General features: G+C 39.0%; 1 long non-coding RNA gene across 1 annotated transcript in view; it reads right to left on the reverse strand.

The window, feature by feature from the left end:
* The window catches only part of LOC126299219 (uncharacterized), a 108,520-nt gene extending 86,903 nt beyond the window's left edge, over nucleotides 1-21,617 (reverse strand). Inside the window, exon 1 of the long non-coding RNA XR_007552745.1 lies at nucleotides 21,380-21,617. This is a non-coding gene — a long non-coding RNA (uncharacterized LOC126299219). The remainder of the gene's footprint in view (nucleotides 1-21,379) is intronic.
* Between the last annotated feature and the right edge of the window lie 711 nt (nucleotides 21,618-22,328).

Consider the following 22,328-nt stretch of genomic DNA (forward strand, 5'->3'; position numbering starts at 1 on the left):
TAAGCAGGAGACCTGGATTTGAATCCTGGTCCAGCACAAATTTTCAATTTTCCCCATTTATTTCAATCAATGACTGTTTGCAGCCAATGACTGCAATTCCTTTGTCTATTAATTCATAATGGCTGCTGGACGAAGGGTGAGCTGCTTGGGGTGCAGACTGCAATATCTATAGCCGAGTACATTCAATGAGCCGTACTGAAATTTGTTGCAGCTCCAATCTTAAGTAAGCATGCTTTCACTTCTGAAATTAACTTTGCTATCACTTGGCCCCAGTCAGGTGTGATTTTTGAGAAACCACAGAGGATTGTAGGCATTGAAGCCCCCAGTAGGAGGAAGAGTCATGTTCCACTAGCTCCAACACCTCACGATATGGTAAGAATCTGTCCGGTAGTAGACAAATGTTACATGCTGCTACTCTAAGAGGTTGGCACACATAGCACCACCTGTAACACAGTAATTTGCCGTACCTGCTCACTGGAAGTATCAGAGCCTATGGGCGTGTTGACTTTTCTAGACAGCCTCTCAGCATCAACCGCAATTTTTACAATAGGATTTGTAATTTTTTATGGTAGGTAGTCGGGTCTCTAAGTAACTTGTCTCCTAAAACGCCACACCAACTGCTGAGTAAATAGCATTAACTGACAGTTCAGCCATTACAGTTCCACTGAAGGAATATCAGACTAGGATTGACAGAGCAGCCAAGTAAAAGTTACATTTCTGCTGAGTCGGCTCCACAGAAATGTGTGTTTGTTCATTGGTATTCCTGGGAGGGAGGGAGGGAGGGAGGGAGGGAGGGAGGGTTCCATTCAGTTCAGCAGTGATGTTACCCTGTGCTATGGCTGGCTGTCTTGACCCTCTTTTCACTACATTTAATGTAGCTTTCAATCTGTTGTCTGCATTACTGATTTATGACATTACATGCATGTTCCTTAATTTTTTTAATAACCTTTCATAGTAATTTGGATCATTGTTTACAGTGTGCAACTACTGCAGGATATCTACAGTGAAGAGCTGAAGAAACTGGTGCACCTGCCTAATATCATGTAGAGGCCCCACAAGCAGACAGAAGTGCTGCAGCACAATGTGGCATGGACTCTACTAATGTCTCAAGTAGTGCTGGATGGAATTGGCACCATGAATCCTGCAGGCCTGTCCATAAATCCATAAGAGTACGAAGGGGTGGGCACCTCTTGTGAACTGCTTGTTGCAAGGCACCCTGGGAGTTTGGTGGCCATCAGAAGTGTAAACCCAGAAGACTGTTCCTGGAGCCGCTCGGTAGGAATTCTGGATGTGTAGGGTGTCGAACTGTCCTGCCAAAGCTGCACGAGTCCATTGGAATGCAAAATGTACACGAATTGCTGCAGGTGATCAGACAGGAAGCTTACGTACGTGTCACCTGTCAAGAGTAGTGTCATATCAAGAGTTCCGTACAACTCCAGCTGCACACTCCCCACATCATTCTTTACCCCCCCCCCCCCCAACAAACAAACAAACAAAATTACAGAGCCTCCACCAGCTTGAACAGTTCCCTGCTGGCATACAGGAACCATTGATTCATGATGTTTTCTCCATACCCATACATCTCCATCCGTGCGATACAACTTGAAGCAAGACTCATCTGACCAGGCACCATGTCTCCTGTCATCAACATTCCAATGTCGGTGTTGATGGGCCCAGGTGTGGCATTAAGGCCGGTATTACACTATCAAATTTCTTTGTCAAAGATATGGTCGAAGATGTGATCAAATATTCTGTCAAATATATTTGACAAATATCTTTGACGTAACGCTAGAAGGAGTATTACACTGTCGTCATATTTTTCGTCAAAGTTCAAGATGGCTGACAACAACAACTTGTTATTAACCGCAGCAGTTGCATGTACCACAATTACATTGTGTGCACATGAGGAAGAGAAGTGGGGGGAAAAAAAAGGAACCATACATACGAGGTTGACAGTCTTAAATTCCTGGGATTACAACTTCATAATAAACTCAGTTGGGAGTTGCACACCACAGAACTGCAAAATCGCCTTAACAAATGTATATTTGCAATTCCAGTGTTAGCTGACATATGTGACATAAAAATGAAAAGGCTTGCATACTTTGCCTACTTTCATTCCATAATGTCACATGGTATAATTTTTGGAGCCAAACAAAAGTTTTCATAGTCCAAAAGTGTGTAATACATATTATTTGTGGAGTAAATTCACAGACGTCGTGTAGAAACCTCTTCAAAGAACTGGGTATACTAACTACTGCCTCTCAGTATATTTACTGCTTAATGAAATTTGTTCTAAATAATATATCTCTTTTTCCAACAAACAACTCAGTTCATATATACAATACCAGGAACACAAATGATCTGCACAAGGACTTAAAAGCACTTTAGTTACAAAAACGGGTCCACTACTCAGGAACACTCATCTTCAATAATTTGCCAGCAAACATAAAAAATTTACTTACAAATAAAGATCAGTTTAAAAGGAGCCTGAAAGACTTACTAGTCGCCAACTCCTACTCCACTGACGAAATTTTTAATAGAAACAAATGATGTATAATTCATACTATTAGTATTGTTATTTCAGCTTAAAAAAAAATTGACATGTTCCACATCCACGACGATCTCCTCAGCACGGATCTATGGAACGAAAAACTAATCTAATCTGGGTGAAGCCGTGGGTTTTACGACGACACAATAAAAGCATTCAACAAAACTTGTTACGTGAGCTTATAGTGGAGAACGTCGTAGATCAATTACTTAAGAGTGGATGAGCATACATTTCTGCATGTGCTCAGTGAAGTGTATCCTCATATCACAAAGCACAATATTCACTTGAGAACTGTTGCATCTGCAGAAGACAGGCTCAGTGTAACACTTCGATTCCTTGCTACAGGAGAAGGTTATGTTATGTTAGGTCAAGTCTTCAATCTTCTTACTCTATTTTGGTATTCAGGGCGCCTCATCAGCTTCGTACATCTCTATTAATTTTGTAGTTGTCGGCACACACCAATTGTACTTACCGGCAATGTTTGTAAAAACACTACAGATGACAGATGCTGCAGCGATGCTAGCGCTCCATGCGGTAACATGTCACATTGCAGTGAACAGAAGACAAGCGACTTCTTTGATCAAATCTACAGCGAGGCCCTAGATTTGATCAAATATTGGACCACATTTGACAAAGTCCCTTATTACACCATCAAATATCTTTGACAAAGAAATTTGATAGTGTAATACCGGCCTAAGCTTTGTGTCATGCAGTCATCAAGGGTACACGAGAGGTCCTTCGGCTCCAAAAGCCCATATCGATTATGTTCTGTTGAATGGTTCACACGCTGACACTTTTTGATGGGCCAGCACTGAATTCTGCAGCAATTTGCAGAAGGGTTGCATTTCTGTCACGTCATAGAATTCTCTTTAGTCATCGTTGGGACCGTTCTAGCAGGATCTTTTTCTGGCTGCAGCGATGTCCCAGATTTTATGTTTTACTGGATTCCTGATATTCACAGTACACTCACAAAATGGTTGTATGGAAATATCCCCACTTCATCGCTACCTTGGAGATGCTGTGTCCCATCGCTCGTGCACCGACTATGACAACATGTTCAAACTCACTTAAATATTGGTGACCTCAATTGGAGCAGCAATAACTGATCTAACAAAAGCACCAGACCCTTCTTGTCTTACAAGTGTTTCCAACCACAGAATCGTATTCTGCCTGTTTACATATCACTTACTGTATTTGAATATGTATGACTACACCAGTTTCTCTGGTGCTTCGGAGTATTGTTCTTGCGAAAATATAAACTTCCCCATTCCTTTTTCCTTTAAGATACTTTTCATACCTCTAGTGAGCAATGGTTTTTTTTACACAGCTGTTTACTGTCTTGTCTGATTTGCTTATGCGGAAAGCCATTTCCAAGTAACATGAATTCATCATAGACTAGATTCAATTTTATGTTAGCATTATAAATTTCATCCCACGTTCTCCCTTGTAAAAATTGTTAAAAACATTTGTCATTAGTTATTGTACACTATGTGCTCAAATGCATCCGGCCACACTCCAAAAACCTACGTTTTTCATATTAAGTACATTGTGCTGCCACCTACTGCCAGGTATTCTATCAGCGACCTCGACAGTCATTTTTCATCGTGAGAGAGCTGAATGGGGCGCTCCGCGGAACTTACGTGACTTCGAACGTGATCAGGTGATTGGATGTCACTTGAGTCATACGTCTGTACACGACATTTCCACACTCCTAAACATCCCTAGGTCCATTGTTTCCAATGTGATAGTTAAGTGGAAATGTGAAGGGACACATACAGCACAAAACCGTACAGGCCGACCTCGTCTTCTGACAGATCGCCAACAGTTGAAGAGGGTCGTAATGTGTAATAGGCAGACATGTAGTCAGACTAGAGATGGGTCATTCGCAAAAAGACGGGTCCAAAGGAAGGGTTGACCAAGATGAGCAGAAGGGGAGAGGAACAAATTCTAATGAATGGTTTTTCATAGTTCACTTTGGTTGCGGCTTTCTACTTATAGTCCCAGGGACAAGAAATGGTCGGTCTCAATCCCACAACGGAACATCGGCCAATCTCAGTCTCCTTCCCTTCTCTGTCTCTGTATTGGTCTACCTCAGACAGACCCATCGTCCTCCATGTGGCCACTCATCGCAGTTCCACTGCCGACTGCTAGTTACTTCAGTATCTAGTTGTTCGTTTCGTCTGCTGCACATGCTTACTCTAGATCTGTTTCAAACCTTCTTCAGCTCTGGACTTATGGTTCTTTTCATATCCCATTCAGCGTCCAAAACCGGTAAATTACATAAAAATTAAGTTGTGTGTAATGCATACACCTTTTCAAGTAACAAAAGGGCACATCAGCTTACTACTTTATTTCAATAAACAGCAGCAGACTTACAGAGGCAAGTGTTAATACACCGTCAGAAGAAGTCAGCAAGGCACACACGAGTGCTCATTTTCCATCTTTTTTTTTCGATCTGAGGTAAAACACGACGTTCATTGTTACGCAAGGCAGACTGACTTACAACTGAATGAAGCCCGCACTCCATAATCGAGAGTCTGGTCTCATATTTTGTAAAGACAATATGGTAACTTCCACAATATTATTTCTGTGGTACAGGGTGGTGCACAAAAAATTGGCCCGAGTACTAGACAGCTCACTGTAACCCACCAATCGTCATCTATTGTTTCAAAAATGTTTTTGCATTAGATTATTTGTTATTTCTTTACTGCTTAATTATTACATGTTTATCTATTCTGCTCGTAGTGGTCAACAAATCATGCATAACTGACAAGCAGTCTGTACTTGAGGCCGGTTTTTCATGCTCCACCTTATATTATTTCACTGCGATCAACCACATGACACTACACTTGGCTAAATGAGAAGTTTTGCAAAATCAGGGAAATTACTTCTACAAGTGTGTGAGAATTCTGTAATGAACAAAAACTCTGTACTTCAGGGGGGGGAGGGGGAGGGGAGAGAAATGCCCCCAGTTGGCACCTTCCACCCTTCAGTCACCTACGCTACTAATTTTAAATTTTTCGTAAAAACCATACACCACGCACAAATGAATGGTGAATGAGTAAACACGAACAGTTCCCAAAAAGGAGCCATCGCCTGTAAACTAGTTCCTACGGATGAAGGAGTTTGCCATCTCTAATCCAGAACATCACACAGGAATTTCAAACAGCATCAGGATACACTGCAAGTACTATGACAGTTAGGTTGGAGGTGAGGAAACTTTGATTTCATGGTCGAGCTGCTGCTTTATAAGCCACACATCATGCCCGTAAATACCAAACGATGCTTCGCTTGGTGTAAGGAGCCTAAACATTGGATGACAGTGTAAAAACATTGTGTGGAGTGACAAATCACGGTACATAATGTGGCGATCCGATGGCAGGGAGTGGGTATGCCAAATGCCTGGTGAATGTCATCTTGCAGTCTGTGTAGTGTCAACAGTAAAATTCGGAGGTTGTGGTGTTATGGTGTGATTGTGTTTTTCATTAAGGGAGCTTACAACCCTTGTTTTTCATGGCACTATCACAGCACAGGGCTACACTGATGTTTTAAGCACCTTTTTGCATTCCACTGTTTAAGAGCAATTCGAGGATGGCGGTTACGTCTTTCAACATGATCGAGCACCTGTCCATAATGCACAGCCTATGGCGGAGCGGTTACAAGACAATAACTACCCTGTAATGGACTGGCCTGCACAGAGCACTGACCTGAATCCTACAAAACACTTCTGGGACATTGTGGTATGCCAATTTCGTGCCAGGCCTCACTGACCAACATTGATACCTCTCCTCAGTGCAGCACTTTGTGAAGAATGGACTGCAATTCGCCAAGAAACCTTCCAGCATCTGATTGAACATATGCCTGCGAGAGTGGAAGCTGTCATCGAGGCTAAGGGTGGGACAACACCATACTGAATTCCAGCATTGGCGACACAGTGCGCTAAGAAATTTTAATTCATTTTCAACCAGGGGTCTGGATACTTTTAATCACATAGTGTAACTGATTTCCAGTGAGGGAGGAGTAGCCATAGAGTTCGTGCATTAAGCTCAGAGACCGCATTTGTTACTGGGTAAACAGCTCTTTTCTTGCTTTAAGTTTCACCAAAGACAACATTATCAATTACGATCCTACTGTCTTTATCCACACTTGATGGAAAGCTGATTACCGAGATGAAATTTTAGGATCCAAATAAGTTTTCCAAATCCTCTTTCCTCTCGCAGTCCCTTAGAAAATCTACACTGAAATCAGCACAGACTGAACTGCTTGCTGCTGCCTGACAGATTCCTTGGATGGGGAATGAAACTGGACATGTGCACTTCAAACAAACCATCCCAGCAGTTGCCTCAAAGGCTTGAAGGAAACCACGTAATACCCAAATCTGTACGGCGACAGAAGTTTATAACCCAATCACACCTGAAAGGAGTGAAACAGTCTTAACCAATGTGCAACCTTTCACAGATGACAATCCCATTCTCTCGATAAATATTTAATAGAACAGGTTAATTTCAGAAGCTTATCTTTAATCATGAAGGATGCTTGTGAATTTCAAATATATGAAAGAAACTTTCACAAATCAATGTCAGATAGAAACCTCATGCCATTTGTTTGTATATTATTGTAATGAACTAATAATTGCAGGGTCAATTTCAAAGTGTAAACTTGGGATGAAGCTCGATATTGGTCTGAACAAGGGGCACACTATTTACACTTGATCTCTCATTTGGGAAGTACAGGATTCATTCTCCGTACGACAGATTTGTTTTCTTGAGAGGCGGGTGTAGGATACGAGCTAGTGGAGAGTGCAAGTGTAGTTGAGTGGGCACAAGGTGATTGCTGATGGTTGTAATTGGTAGGCATGGTAGCATGCTCCACGTGAGATGCAAGATCATTTCATGTTCTCAGGTAGTGTAAAACTGTTACTACATAGGGAATACTGAAGCGCCAGATACAAGCTAAGCTAAGACCTGTGATGTCGCCGATATGACAGACATTGCCATTTTACACTTAAGTAATATGGTGGCCATGCCACAAATAACACACGAAGAAATGCTGCATCAGATGACCTATAATCTAATTAATTGATGAAAGGACATCAGCCTAACAGAATAACTGTGGGAATTGGGAGTTTTGGGGTATGTACAAACAAACTAAACAACATTCATAATATAAATATGTAGCAATACCACCACGCAAAATAGAGAAGTAGCACCAACAGAAATTATTTGTTGAAAATTTCACTTGACCCCAACACAGTATTCAAATAAAAATATAAAAAACATAATAGCATGGATACGTTTGGAAGGAAAATGAGATACAAAACAACACTGTGGGTACAATTGAAATATTTATTCAAAAATATTCCAGTGTTTTACAATCTGTAGGCTGTAACAAGAGCCAGTTTCTATTGTGTCCTTCAGCTAGTTGTCATAGTTGAATCACTTGCCTTTGAGGGTGGGGTGTTTTTTAACGAAACACACAGAAGTCGTAGGGCAATGTGCCCAGGATGCTGGGCGGGTGCTCAAGCTGGTCATGCTTCAACTTAGCCATTACAATTTGTGCGACATTGGAGATGTGTGGACATGCGTTGTTGTGGAGCAGAATCACTCCATGAGCTGCCCAGGCCATTTGCCCTCTGACTTGCATAGGTGATTCAGTGTGTCACAGAACATGTCATTGTTAATGATTCTTCCATGCTGAAGGAATTCAGGGAATACCGGACCTCAGATGTTGAAAAAGACAGTGACCATCACCTTGTGTGCTGCAGGCACAGCATTAAACTTCTTATGGGGATGTAATGATGCTTGCTGGCCATTTCTAACAACTGCATTGTTGACGGGATGCTAAACTTTAACCTTAATTCCTTAGTAATTCTGTTGTTAGAAGAACCACCAGTGAAAGATGACTGCATTCTTGTAGTAAAAAGATAAAAACCAATAAAATCTTGAAGTTATCTCCTGTTTACAACTCAATTTCATTTTATTCTATGCTAACGATTTTTCTCCGAGGACCATGTAGCGTAGTAGCAATTTATATTATGAAGCTTTATACACATTTCTCATTCATGCTTATTGTAATTATGTGAATCTCCTGCACTGGTGTTTAATATTCCACCACTGTTGATTTGTTGCACTTGCCAAACTGTATGCAGCAGCTGGGCTTTGTGATGTGTGTGTTAATGTGCTATCCCATCTTGCCAGTGCACACCAGACCACATTCACATAAGGATTGTAGAGTCCAGGCACTTTCATATTATCAATAGCTTCCTTAGTGCAACCAAGGAAATTTCTAATTTTGTAACCAAGTAGGGCAATGATTAAGTACGATATTCAGCTTGAGTGGGATTAAAATCCCTTACAAGGCATTCCAATTTAAGTTTCCAGCAAATTCCATAAATACACACAAATTAATGGTGGGTTAGTTACTTTAAGACATGAGCAGTTTTGTTCCCTATCCTGGTCCTATCTGAACTTCTACTCTGATTCCAATGACCTTGTTGTCAACTTTAATATTTCTTTCACCTGAATTTGTGACTACTGTAGCATGCTGGGTTATCTGCCCATATAGAATCTTTCCTACCCTGTCACTGGTTAGCTTTGTTTCAGCAAGTTGTGTGTAATTTGTGACATGTTCTATAGCACTACATTGTTTACACAGATACCCAGCCAGATAAAAATAAAGACAATGTAATCCAGAAAATTCTCGGAGTTTCTCCTGACAGGGAGGGGGGAGGGCTTATATTTTAGTGGCAACACAATTTGGAAATCAGGTGTCAGTCAGTAGCCATAGCAGTTAAGGCAGTTTGCTTCATCATGTGTGTGGATACTTGTTTCCCAAAAAGACCCCCTTACCTTGTTAGGAACCATTCGATGATTGTATCACATAAGTTGTAATGGAGGTTTGTTATAACATATTGTTGATCATAATTTTCGTTTACAGATTATTCTTCATATCTTAAAGGATATAAGTGATTTCTAATTTTAATCGTATAAAAAAGATACTTGTAAAATGGTTATTAAATGGCATGCCTGTGCTGCCCCATGTGTAAAGTGACAGAATCTTCCTGGTATGCCGAGAGCAGATTCTAGCATTTTTGTCCAAATGTTCTTTCAAATATTTGTCAAGTTATGTCCCTAATCTAAGAAAATTTTGAGATGTTGCCTAGTTCTTTTGTATCCTGTCACCCTTCAACACCTTCTGTTTGGAATTAATTTGTTACTGTCCACTTTTACATTCCATGGTAGATTTTTAAATTTTCAGATTCAATTTGTACGGTGTTACCTTTTTTCCAGAGCTGCTAATCTTCACAGGAATTTTAAAAATAATTCAGAAATACATTTTGGTTGAGGACATTATGCCAAATGTGTAAGTAGCAGTTCACATGTCATTTAACCAGTTCGCTATAGCAATAGTACATGTGGTGGTCATAGAAGATGTAGCACTATTTCTTTTGACAAACTTATCTGAGAATTGCACCAAATTTCTTTCTGCAGAAATATTAATAATTTAGTTCTGTAAAGGATTTGAGTTTCAGGTTAACAACTTTCCCATTTGTAAATTTGGAAGATTATTGAAAATGTGCAGAAGAACAGGTGGTGTTGTGTTTCCTTGTACAAAACATTTACTTTTCTGGGTGAAAAGAACCAAGATATGTGGTAGTGAATACAAACAAAAAATGTGTTAATAATTAGTTGTTAGAACACCACCTGATGTCCTGTGCTGTGAATTAAGGTTGATCAGTCTGTGTTATAGAAAGTTGCTGTAGTTCATTGCTGGAAGTGATGCAAAAGATTCTTGTTAAGTATCTTGGACATGCGTGAAGCCAAGATCATTACTTTTCACATTTGTTGATAAAATCACGCCATATTATTCGTGGACTCGCCGTGTGTGTAACTGCAACCTTTTAAGCCTCACTTTTAGCAGTTTTGTTAGCTTTAAGCTAAAAGGCTTTGAGTAAATGTGGCAGCATTTACTCCATTGGTGTGGCTATATTTTTTACTACAGACATCACATTTGAGATGTGGCTCAGTATTGGAAAGATCAGAGAGAATAAATGTACCTCAGCATAGCAGCCACGAAAAGTAAAACAGTCTGTTCTGTCAATAACTCATACTGGTAAAGTGTTTCAGTTCCTATGATAGTAAATGTAGACAGTAAAATTAACATATTAAACACTGTAAAAGTAAAGTATTTATTTCATGTAACTGCTAACCATCTAAATAGCCATGCACGTCAACATGCCGCTTCCGGGATTCAAGGACGTGCACTGGGCTTTAATTGAATCTGTGTGGTGGACTAACGATGAGGGTCAGTGTGCTAGACATCCTGGATATGGTTTTAAGGTGGTTTCCCACATCCAACTAGGTGAATACCAGGATGCTTCCATGCCCTCCCTCAGTCTCACAACTCAAAACCATTCTTACACTTTCACATGGGATACCACTGAATACAGGTAGAGGGGGTACACACATTATGTCATGGGGAGAAATGGGGGAAGGGGGGGGGGGGGCTGAGGCGGGGTGGTTGACGACAAGAGGAACTCCTAAAACATCTGATTTTCAACAGTTTCGCTGTGTTCGTTGTGATTTAGTCCATCTGATCCCAAAACCAATAGCTTTGATGTACGGATGTGACTTCATAGTTTTATGTACTAAGAAATCAACAAGCTTTCTTATGTTAATATTACCATTACAAGTTCGCCCTGTGGCATCAGTGTCTACAATATACCTGGGGTAATTTGTTGCTTCTCACAAGAGGTGAGTAAAAGGAATCTTACACTTAGTGAAGCTATTACATTATTGACTGCTATTATTCAGACCTTTGTCAGTTTTAGCAGTTTTTCTTTGGATGTGGGGATCAAATTTTATGTTACAGTGTCGTCCTCCTCTTCTATTTTTATTATTAGTTGATATTGGTGGTAACCAGAGAGTGTCTGCATCATTTTGGGCAGGTTAGGTTTTAGATACTACATACAAGTGTCCTGGTTTGTTGGTACTGTGAGCCTCCGTTAGGCTACGTATGTCATTTGAAGCTTTCAGTACAGGTTTTTGGAGCAATCTGTGCTCTCATGGGCTTGGTTCAGGTATATGGGCCAACTTAATTTTTGATACCAGGTTTTTGTTGACAATGCAACTTTTACATTTTACACATTTCTTTTGATGTGTATTTACAAGTGTTGCTTAGTTTGTTCCGATGTAGAAAAAATATCCAATTTGCACAGTTATTCTGTTAGACTGGTGTCTTTTCATCAATTAATTAGATTATAGGTCATCTGATGCAGCATTTCTTCGTGTGTTATTTGTGGCATGGCCGCCATATCACTTAAGTGTAAAATGGCAATGTCTGTCATATTGGCGGCATCACAGGTCTTAGCTGATGGGTTGTATCTGGCACTTCAGTATCCCTACACTACCTGATAACATGAAATGATCTTGCATCTCACGTGGAGCATGCTGCCATGCCTACCAATTACAACCATCAGCAATCACCTTGGGCCCACTCAACTACACTTGCACTCTCCACTAGCTAGTATCCTACACCCGCCTTTCAAGAAAACAAATCTGTCATATGGAGAGTTGAATCCCGTACTTCAAATGAGAGATCAAGTGCAAACAGTGTGCCCCTTGTTCAGATCAATATCAGGCTTCATCCCAAGTTTACACTGAAATTGACCCTGCAATTATTAGTTCATTACAATAATATACAAACAAATGGCATGAGGTTTCTATCTGACATTGATTTGTGAAAGTTTCTTTCATATATTTGAAATTCACAAGCATCCTTCATGATTAAAGATAAGCTTCTGAAATTAACCTGTTATATTAAATACTTATCGAGAGAATGGGATTGTCATCTGTGAAAGGTTGCATAGTAGTTAATACTGTTTCACTTCTTTCAGGTGTGAGTGGGTTATAAACTTCTGTCGCCATACAGATTTGGGTATTACGTGGCTTCCTTCAAGCCTTTGAGGCAACTGCTGGGATGGTTTGTTTGAAGTGCACATGTCTAGTTTCATTCCCCATCCAAGGAATCTGTCGGGCAGCAGCAAGCAGTTCAGTCTGTGCCGATTTCAATGTAGATTTTCTAAGGGACTGAAAGGAAATATGATCTGGAGACCTTATTTGGACCCTAAAATTTCATCTCGGTAATCAACTTTCCCTCCCCCCATGAACCATGGACCTTGCCGTTGGTGGGGAGGCTTGCGTGCCTCAGCGATACAGATGGCCGTACCGTAGGTGCAACCATAACGGAGGGGTATCTGTTGAGAGGCCAGACAAACGTGTGGTTCCTGAAGAGGGGCAGCAGCCTTTTCAGTAGTTGCAGGGGCAACAGTCTGGATGATTGACTGATCTGGCCTTGCAACATTAACCAAAACGGCCTTGCTGTGCTGGTACTGCGAACGGCTGAAAGCAAGGGGAAACTATAGCCGTAATTTTTCCCGAGGACATGCAGCTTTACTGTATGATTAAATGATGATGGCATCCTCTTGGGTAAAATATTCCGGAGGTAAAATAGTCCCCCATTCGGATCTCCGGGCGGGGACTACTCAGGAGGATGTCGTTATCAGGAGAAAGAAAACTGGCGTTCTACGGATCGGAGCGTGGAATGTCAGATCCCTTAATCGGGCAGGTAGGTTAGAAAATTTAAAAAGGGAAATGGATAGGTTAAAGTTAGATATAGTGGGAATTAGTGAAGTTCGGTGGCAGGAGGAACAAGACTTCTGGTCAGGTGACTACAGGGTTATAAACACAAAATCAAATAGGGGTAATGCAGGAGTAGGTTTAATAATGAATAGGAAAATAGGAATGCGGGTAAGCTACTACAGACAGCATAGTGAACGCATTATTGTGGCCAAGATAGATACGAAGCCCACACCTACTACAGTAGTACAAGTTTATATGCCAACTAGCTCTGCAGATGATGAAGAAATTGAAGAAAAGTACGATGAAATAAAAGAAATTATTCAGATAGTAAAGGGAGACGAAAATTTAATAGTAATGGGTGACTGGAATTCGAGTGTAGGAAAAGGGAGAGAAGGAAATATAGTAGGTGAATATGGATTGGGGCTAAGAAATGAAAGAGGAAGCCGCCTAGTAGAATTTTGCACAGAGCACAACTTAATCATAGCTAACACTTGGTTTAAGAATCATGAAAGAAGGTTGTATACGTGGAAGAACCCTGGAGATACTAAAAGGTATCAGATAGATTATATAATGGTAAGACAGAGATTTAGGAACCAGGTTTTAAGCTGTAAGACATTTCCAGGGGCAGATGTGGACTGACCACAATCTATTGCTTATGACCTGTAGATTAAAACTGAAGAAACTGCAAAAATGTGGGAAATTAAGGAGATGGGACCTGTATAAACTGAAAGAACCAGAGGTTGTACAGAGTTTCAGAGAGAGCATAAGGGAACAATTGACAGGAATAGGGGAAAGAAATACAGTAGAAGAAGAATGGGTAGCTCTGAGGGATGTAGTAGTGAAGGCAGCAGAGGATAAAGTAGGTACAAAGACGAGGGCTGCTAGAAATCCTTGGGTAACAGAAGAAATATTGAATTTAATTGATGAAAGGAGAAAATATAAAAATGCAGTAAATGAAGCAGGCAAAAAGGAATACAGACGTCTCAAAAATGAGATCGACAGGAAGTGCAAAATGGCTAAACAGGGATGGCTAGAGGACAAATGTAAGGATGTAGAAGCTTATCTCACTAGGGGTAAGATAGATACTGCCTACAGGAAAATTAAAGAGACCTTAGGAGATAAGAGAACCACTTGTATGAACATCAAGAGCTCAGATGTAAACCCAGTTCTAAGCAAAGAAGGGAAAGCAGAAAGGTAGAAGGAGTATATAGAGGGTCTATACAAGGGCGATGTACTTGAGGACAATATTATGGAAATGGAAGAGAATGTAGATGAAGACGAAATGGGAGATACGATACTGCGTGTAGAGTTTGACAGAGCACTGAAAGACCTGAGTCGAAACAAGGCCCCCGGAGTAGACAACATTCCATTAGAACTACTGACGGCCTTGGGAGAGCCAGTCATGACAAAACTCTACCAGCTGGTGAGCAAGATGTATGAGACAGGCGAAATACCCTCAGACTTCAAGAAGAATATAATAATTCCAATCCCAAAGAAAGCAGGTGCTGACAGATGTGGAAATTACCGAACTATCAGTTTAATAAGCCACGTCTGCAAAATACTAACGCGAATTCTTTACAGACGAATGGAAAAACTGGTAGATGCAGACCTCGGGGAGGATCAGTTTGGATTCCGTCGAAATGTTGGAACACGTGAGGCAATACTGACCTTACGACTTATTTTAGAAGAAAGATTAAGAAAAGGCAAACCTACGTTTCTAGCATTTGTAGACTTAGAGAAAGCTTTTGACAATGTTGACTGGAATACTCTTTTTCAAATTCTAAAGGTGGCAGGGGTAAAATACAGGGAGCGAAAGGCTATTTATAATTTGTACAGAAAACAGATGGCAGTAAGAAGAGTCGAGGGGCATGAAAGGGAAGCAGTGGTTGGGAAAGGAGTGAGACAGGGTTGTAGCCTCTCCCCGATGTTATTCAATCTGTATATTGAGCAAGCAGTAAAGGAAACAAAAGAAAAATTCCGAGTAGGTATTAAAATTCATGGAGACGAAGTAACAACTTTGAGGTTCGCCGATGACATTGTAATTCTGTCAGAGACGGCAAAGGACTTGGAAGAGCAGTTGAACGGAATGGACAGTGTCTTGAAAGGAGGATATAAGATGAACATTAACAAAAGCAAAACGAGGATAATGGAATGTAGTCAAATTAAATCGGGTGATGCTGAGGGAATTAGATTAGGAAATGAGACACTTAAAGTAGTAAAGGAGTTTTACTATTTGGGGAGCAAAATAACTGATGATGGTCGAAGTAGAGAATATATAAAATGTAGACTGGCAATGGCAAGGAAAGCGTTTCTGAAGAAGAGAAATTTGTTAACATCGACTATAGATTTAAGTGTCAGGAAGTCTTTTCTGAAAGTATTTGTATAGAGTGTAGCCACGTATGGAAGTGAAACATGGACGATAAATAGTTTGGACAAGAAGAGAATAGAAGCTTTCGAAATGTGGTGCTACAGAAGAATACTGAAGATAAGGTGGATAGATCACGTAACTAATGAGGAGGTATTGAATAGGATTGGGGAGAAGAGAAGTTTGTGGCACAACTTGACTAGAAGAAGGGATCGGTTGGTAGGACATGTTTTGAGGCATCAAGGGATCACAAATTTAGCATTGGAGGGCAGCGTGGAGGGTAAAAATCGTAGAGGGAGACCGAGAGATGAGTACACTAAGCAGATTCAGAAGGATGTAGGTTGCAGTAGGTACTGGGAGATGAAGCAGCTTGCACAGGATAGAGTAGCATGGAGAGCTGCATCAAACCAGTCTAAGGACTGAAGACAACAACAACAATCAACTTTCCATCAAGGGTGGATAAAGACAGTAGGACCGTAATTGATAATGTTGTCTTTGGTGAAACTTAAAGCAAGAAAAGAGCTGTTTACCCCGTAACAAATGTGGTCTCTGAGCTTAATGCACAGTTAGTAATAATGTAGTACCTTACCCTATGGCTAATCATCCCTGAGAGGAAATCAGAATATTTTATGACTCCAGGGCAAATGTTTTCAACATTCATTTACAAGGGAGGACCTGGGACAAAATTTATGATGAACCAAATGCTAAAGTAAAACTTAAGCTATTCCATGCAAATTCACATGACTATTTGGAAATAGCTTTCTGCATAAGCTAATCAGACAAGACATTAAACAGCCGTGTAAAAAACCATTGATCACTAGAGGCATTAAAGTATCTTGTGAAGGAGAAAGGTATTGTCCCTATTGGCAAGAACACACAGATATCTTGCAGTAGCTGCACACTGCAAAAACTACTCAAACTTTCTATTGAAGGTTATTAAAGAAAAAAAATCAAGAAACACACATGTTGTCATAAATCAGTAATTTAGACAAGAGACTGAAGGCTGTATTGAGTGTAATACAAAGAGGGACAAGACAGACAGCCACAGTACAGGGTAACGTCACTACTGAACTGAATGGAAGGCCTATAAATGATGGGCCACAGGCTGCAAATGTATATAATCATTTTTTACATGTAGTAGAAAGCTTGGGGACAACAGTTAAAGAGAGAAATTACAGAGGTATGCTGAAAAAGCAACTCCCATAAAATGCAGTCATTTGACTACATCAACTTCTTGGGAAATTTACAAAATTGTACAATACCTCAGAAGTAAAAGCTATATTAGTTTTGATGGTGTTCCCAATAGAGTACTAAAGATACATTCCATATAATAAGCCCAGCCTCACCCGAAATATGTAATCCATCACTGACAAACTTGCCGTTGTTAAACCTACCTTAAAGAGGCGTGATAACACATGTCAATACTTAATGACCTGTTTCACTGCTGACATCATTCTCCAAAGTCTATGAGAAGGCAATGTATTCTGGAACAAAATCCTTCCTTAGCAACAATAATATCATCGGGGAATTATACTCTGGGGAGTCGGAAGAGTTGCTCTACTGAAAGTGCTATATACATGTTCACCGGTCATATTTTATAGACGTTAAATAATAAAATAGAGCCCACTGGGTTCCTCACATATGTAAATGACGTTCTGTGTAATATACAGCAAACATAGTTAGTTCTTTTTACAGGTGACAGTCCAAACGTGGCTGAACTAAGTTGTTTTAGCAGTTCCAAAGTGTGTTTTTTCCAGTTTAAGTTCTCATCAATATGGACACCTAACAATTTATTGTCTCTTCAACATGTGTTACATCATCATTTGTGTACTACCTCTAGATGTGCAGAACTAAATACATTGTCTTTTTTTGAAATTGAGGATACGACCATCCGCAGAAAACCAGTCAATGACACCTTTAAGAAGTTTGTTTACCGTTTCTGTATGTATGCTTGGATTGATGACAATACTAGCATCATCTGCAAAAAGAATTCTCCTTGTAGGATATTTCACATATCATTTACATATATGAGGAACAAGAGGAACTAAGATTGAACCTTGGCGAACCCCATACGCAGTTTCTCTCTAGTCAGAATTATGTCCCCGGACTATATTGGTTGAATTATTAAGTACAAGTTCGTGCACTTTTTTTTGGTTAGAAATGACATCCATTAGAGATGACATCCACTGGTCAGCAATCCCACACGCCCACAAAAACTTCAACTTAGCTAGGCGACTACTGTAATTCATACACTCAAATGCGTTCGATAGGTCGCAGAGCACATCACTCGATGATATTTTATTAGTTAATGGCTGTAGAATATAGTGAATGAACATGCAAATGTTATTTTCAATAGAGGAAGCCATCTTAAACATGCACTGTGATTTGCTAAGGGTATTATTATTGTTAAGATGAGAAAGTATTCTCAAATAAATCATCTCAAAAATTTTGGAAAATGTCAGCAGCGAAATAGGCCAGTAGTTACTGATATATCCTTTACTCGCCTTTCTTTAAGAGTGGTTCAACAGTGGCATATTTGTCTCTCTGGAACAATGCCGTGAGTTAGTAATGCATTACAAATTTCAGGTAAGACTGTGCTTGTATAGCAACAAATCTTTAGTACTCCATTGGAAACTAAAAACTAGTTGACCTTTTATCTGAGACAATGTATAATTTTCTTTAAAGAAACACTGATTTTCTTGAAATGGTCTCATCCTCAATGTTAAAAAAGACAACATACTCAGTTTTGCCCATTTCAAGATACTAACCCAAGGATAAGTTTAACACATTGTGAGCAAATAATAAAGAGAGTGCAAACTTCAGTGTACATATTGATTAAAGTATACTGTAAAGAGCATTTTTGAAACTCTTCAAACATTTAGCCACATTTGCACTTATAATCACCAAAAATCTTGGGAAGAAATCAGCACATTGACATATTTTCATTCAACAGCATCATATGGAATAATGATTCTGGGGTAACTAATCTTTAAGAATCAGAGTGTTTGTTGCTCTAACGTGCTGGAAGAGTAATATGTGGTACTCATCCACAATAGTCTTGTTTAAGGGGCTAGACATTCTGACTACTGCTTCACGGCATATTTATTGTCCCATAATGTTTATTTTTGATCATTTACAACAATTCGACAGAACAATGATTTATATAATTACAATACCAGACAGAAAAATGTAATTCATTGCTCCACATGAAGGTTATCTTTAGAACAGAAAGGGGTGAACAATGCTGCAACAAATATTGTCTTTCTACCCAATGATGTAAGATACCTGACAGCAATGCAAAATCTGAAAATAAACTGAGGACGTTTCTCCTTGACAACTATTTTTATTCCATAGAAGAATTTCTTTTACAGAAATGTGTTAAATGTAATGTATATGAGCTAATTCGCACCTCTATCTTTTTTCATTAAAAGAGATAGAGAGAGAGAGAGAGAGAGAGAGAGAGAGAGAGAGAGAACTTTATGATCAGCATGTAACCACATGTACAAACATGGTGATTTTTAGAGTACAAATAGTTGCACAAATTAATTTTCAATATGAATGTAAAGTGACTCAGTCCCCCTCATGACTATTGTGCTAAATCATCCATGGAATATGAGATTAACTAAGTAACAAATTAACTTGCAATGTAAATGTAAAATGAGTTTTTCCACATTTTTACAAATCATCGTGCAAAATGATTTACAGAGAGCTCACAGTCCAATTTGAAGAAACTTTTCAATTTGATGTTTCCTAATATTCAATTTCAATCGCACGCATACAGGTTTTACATAATGAAATGTGTAGAGTCCTGCACCATGAGCTATAATACATATTTTCAACAGTAACATGTTTTTTTCCTGAAACTGCATATTTGTTTTCATTAGTTGTTGGCATATTTTCAGATAAGCCAGGAATTTTTATTTGTTTGAATACAAATACAACTATAATTAAGTCATGATTTTTTAGTATATGATTAGAATTTGGACCAATAATAATGTGGAGTGCAGTCATCACTCTGCTGCATCCAGTTCACATATGCTTCTTGTTTCAGCATGTGCTGCACTCTACCCCACAGATATGGGAGGAGTTATTCCATAGAACGATGATACAATACTACTACAGGGTGAAGTTTCTGGAAAATATTGCACCTGTTTTTAATGCTATGCAAATGATCACCCCCCAATGTTTGAAATCTTAACTGTCCCCTATGTATGTACTTTTCAGACTTAGGTACCTTAAAAAAAAATATCTACTACATCTAAAATTGTATAGTACATCATTATAAAACTAGAAACCATTAATTTGCATCAGGGCTGGAAAAAAAGCTAAAACTCTGTAGAATCTATTGTACAATGGCATCAAATTAGGCAAATTAGCACAACACATAGGACATAGATAATACCTTCTCTTTCAAAACAAAACTGAAAAATTACTTACAAAATAAAAAAATTTATATGGTGATGAGTGCACCCACCCGAAGTAAAACAGGTAACCAAATTTAAGACTATCACAATAAGCATTGAAACAATAATTACATAGAAATATAAAACTAATTTGATTACAAGAAAATTCATTGTCAATTACTGTGTGAAAAAAAATAAATAATTTTAAGCTGTTAATGTTTTCAATATTTGAATGACAAAATCCGTACAATATAAACTGTTTTACGGATTACTAAAGAAATCCGTCTATAAGAACCAGCAGCACAGAACAAACAAACTGTTTCATTGTCTAATAAAGAAATCATTTGAATGACAATATCCGTACAATGTAACTTGTTTTACGGATTAATTATAAAATCAATAGATACGAGTGGACCAGAGCAAAGGGAGATCATACTTGACATTTACAATGGTTCCTTGATGACTGATTCATGGTTAATGTCCAGATTCTACTAAAAAGTCTGGAATTCACTTAAACCCAGTTCTTAATACCTATGTGGTGCACTAAGAAGGAAACTGAACGACAAAGCTGTGGACAGAGAGATTCAACTGTAAAGGCATTATCAATTAAAATTACTGTTTAATTTCATCCATGACGGTCACAGAAAGCACAACTTCAGATCTGTGAAAGAAATCAGCCCTGCCCTTTCAAAGGAATCCTCTTTGTACTTACCTTATGTGATTTGCAGAATTCAAGGAAAAAAGAAAACAAATCAGCTGTCGTCTTTAACAGTAGTCAGTATCTCACCACTGCTCCACCCCAGACAGTTAACCTAAAGCTGCAGGTATCCTTTCTTGCCATTTTACCGCTAGCAGATACTACATTACGACTACTTGGTGACCACTTAGCAAATAAAAATTTAGACCAGATGTTGAACATTTCTTACACAAACCTCTGCAAAACTTTCTTTTGCCCGTGTAAGAACTGAACGAATGCAGACTCTGAAAATCATTCTGCAAATCCAACATCGTATGTTAAAACGAGTTTAATCGGTTTTCTGGTGACTGAAGCAAAAGTAAAGAAAATCAAGTTAATGAAACTGTCAAGCACTTGCTACTGCATTCTTCAATAGATTTTAAATTTACAGTTATTTTGACGTAATATACCGGTATATAATGAAAGTAAATTCTATTAACTAATATAGTCTTGTGTTTTATCCGAACGCAATTTACTTCTTTATTTCCAAAACTTACCTTACGATGGTGGACAAATAAATTTGCATTATTATGAAATATAAAGGGTTGTTCATATCAGCACAAATTAAGGAACGTCTACGATGATTTGTTACTCTTCTAAATAAAAAGCGCTGTCCTATAACAACACAGCATGGAGTACGCCCAAAACGACATAACAAGTATCCTTTACAACTTGGTAATTACTTACTTGTATCTTTTTGGTACAACCATAAATGATGGTCCGTGATATTTTTCGGTTTGGCATTTTTTTTCTCTCTATATCCTTATTTCTCGCACTAAAATATTTCTAAGCAAAAATTAGTAACAGTGAGAAACAAAGGTCATTGCTTCGAAACAGATTCAGTACACTGCCTTTCGCTTCTGCCGCCCAGAAGCCCACACTGCGCCCCCACATGTCACAACTCACCTCAGTATTGATCCGACTCGCTTGAAAATTGTGAATATACCCTTCAGCAGCTTTGCCAACATACGAAAATTTATTCCACTAAACTGAAGTCAAAATCCCGCTAAATGCTTATTATTGTTATTTAAACTCCTGAAATTGAAATTTCAATGCACTGATAACTTAAAAAAAACTTTGTCATCGACACTGCATATTATTATTATCCACTCACCACATTAATGTACTTCAAACCACAGAAATTAATTTTCCTCCTCATCTTACAGTAAGGTGTTTTCCATGTCCACCGCCGAAATACTGATTCCGGTGAAGAAATAACTGTGCCATATCTCCTCATGGTACGGGAGGGTCTCCCGACAGCACGCACTTGGCTGTTTTGACTTTTGGCTGCTGCAAGTCACGTGACTGTCCCTTCAGTAAACACTTTGCTGCGAGGACGGTTTTCATGCAATTGCAATTGCATCAGTATGGAGATCACTGTGTTGCACACGTGAATATTGAGGGAATTAGTTAAGCACGAAGTAATTTCCATCTTATGTTTTAGTCCTTCATGTTCAATAAACAAAATAGTGTAAAAGTTCCGCAGTAGGCCCATACTGAAATTTACGTAATTGATATATGTGCGTACAGATACGTCGAAATATTCTGCCGATTGGTGTCTTTTTTTTCTTTCTTTCTTTCTGTGTATCTTAGTTGTTATAACGAAAAGTGCGTAAAATATGGAAAATAAATGTGG

The sequence above is a fragment of the Schistocerca gregaria genome, chromosome X (assembly GCF_023897955.1).
Source record: "Schistocerca gregaria isolate iqSchGreg1 chromosome X, iqSchGreg1.2, whole genome shotgun sequence".
Taxonomy (NCBI): domain Eukaryota; kingdom Metazoa; phylum Arthropoda; class Insecta; order Orthoptera; family Acrididae; genus Schistocerca; species Schistocerca gregaria.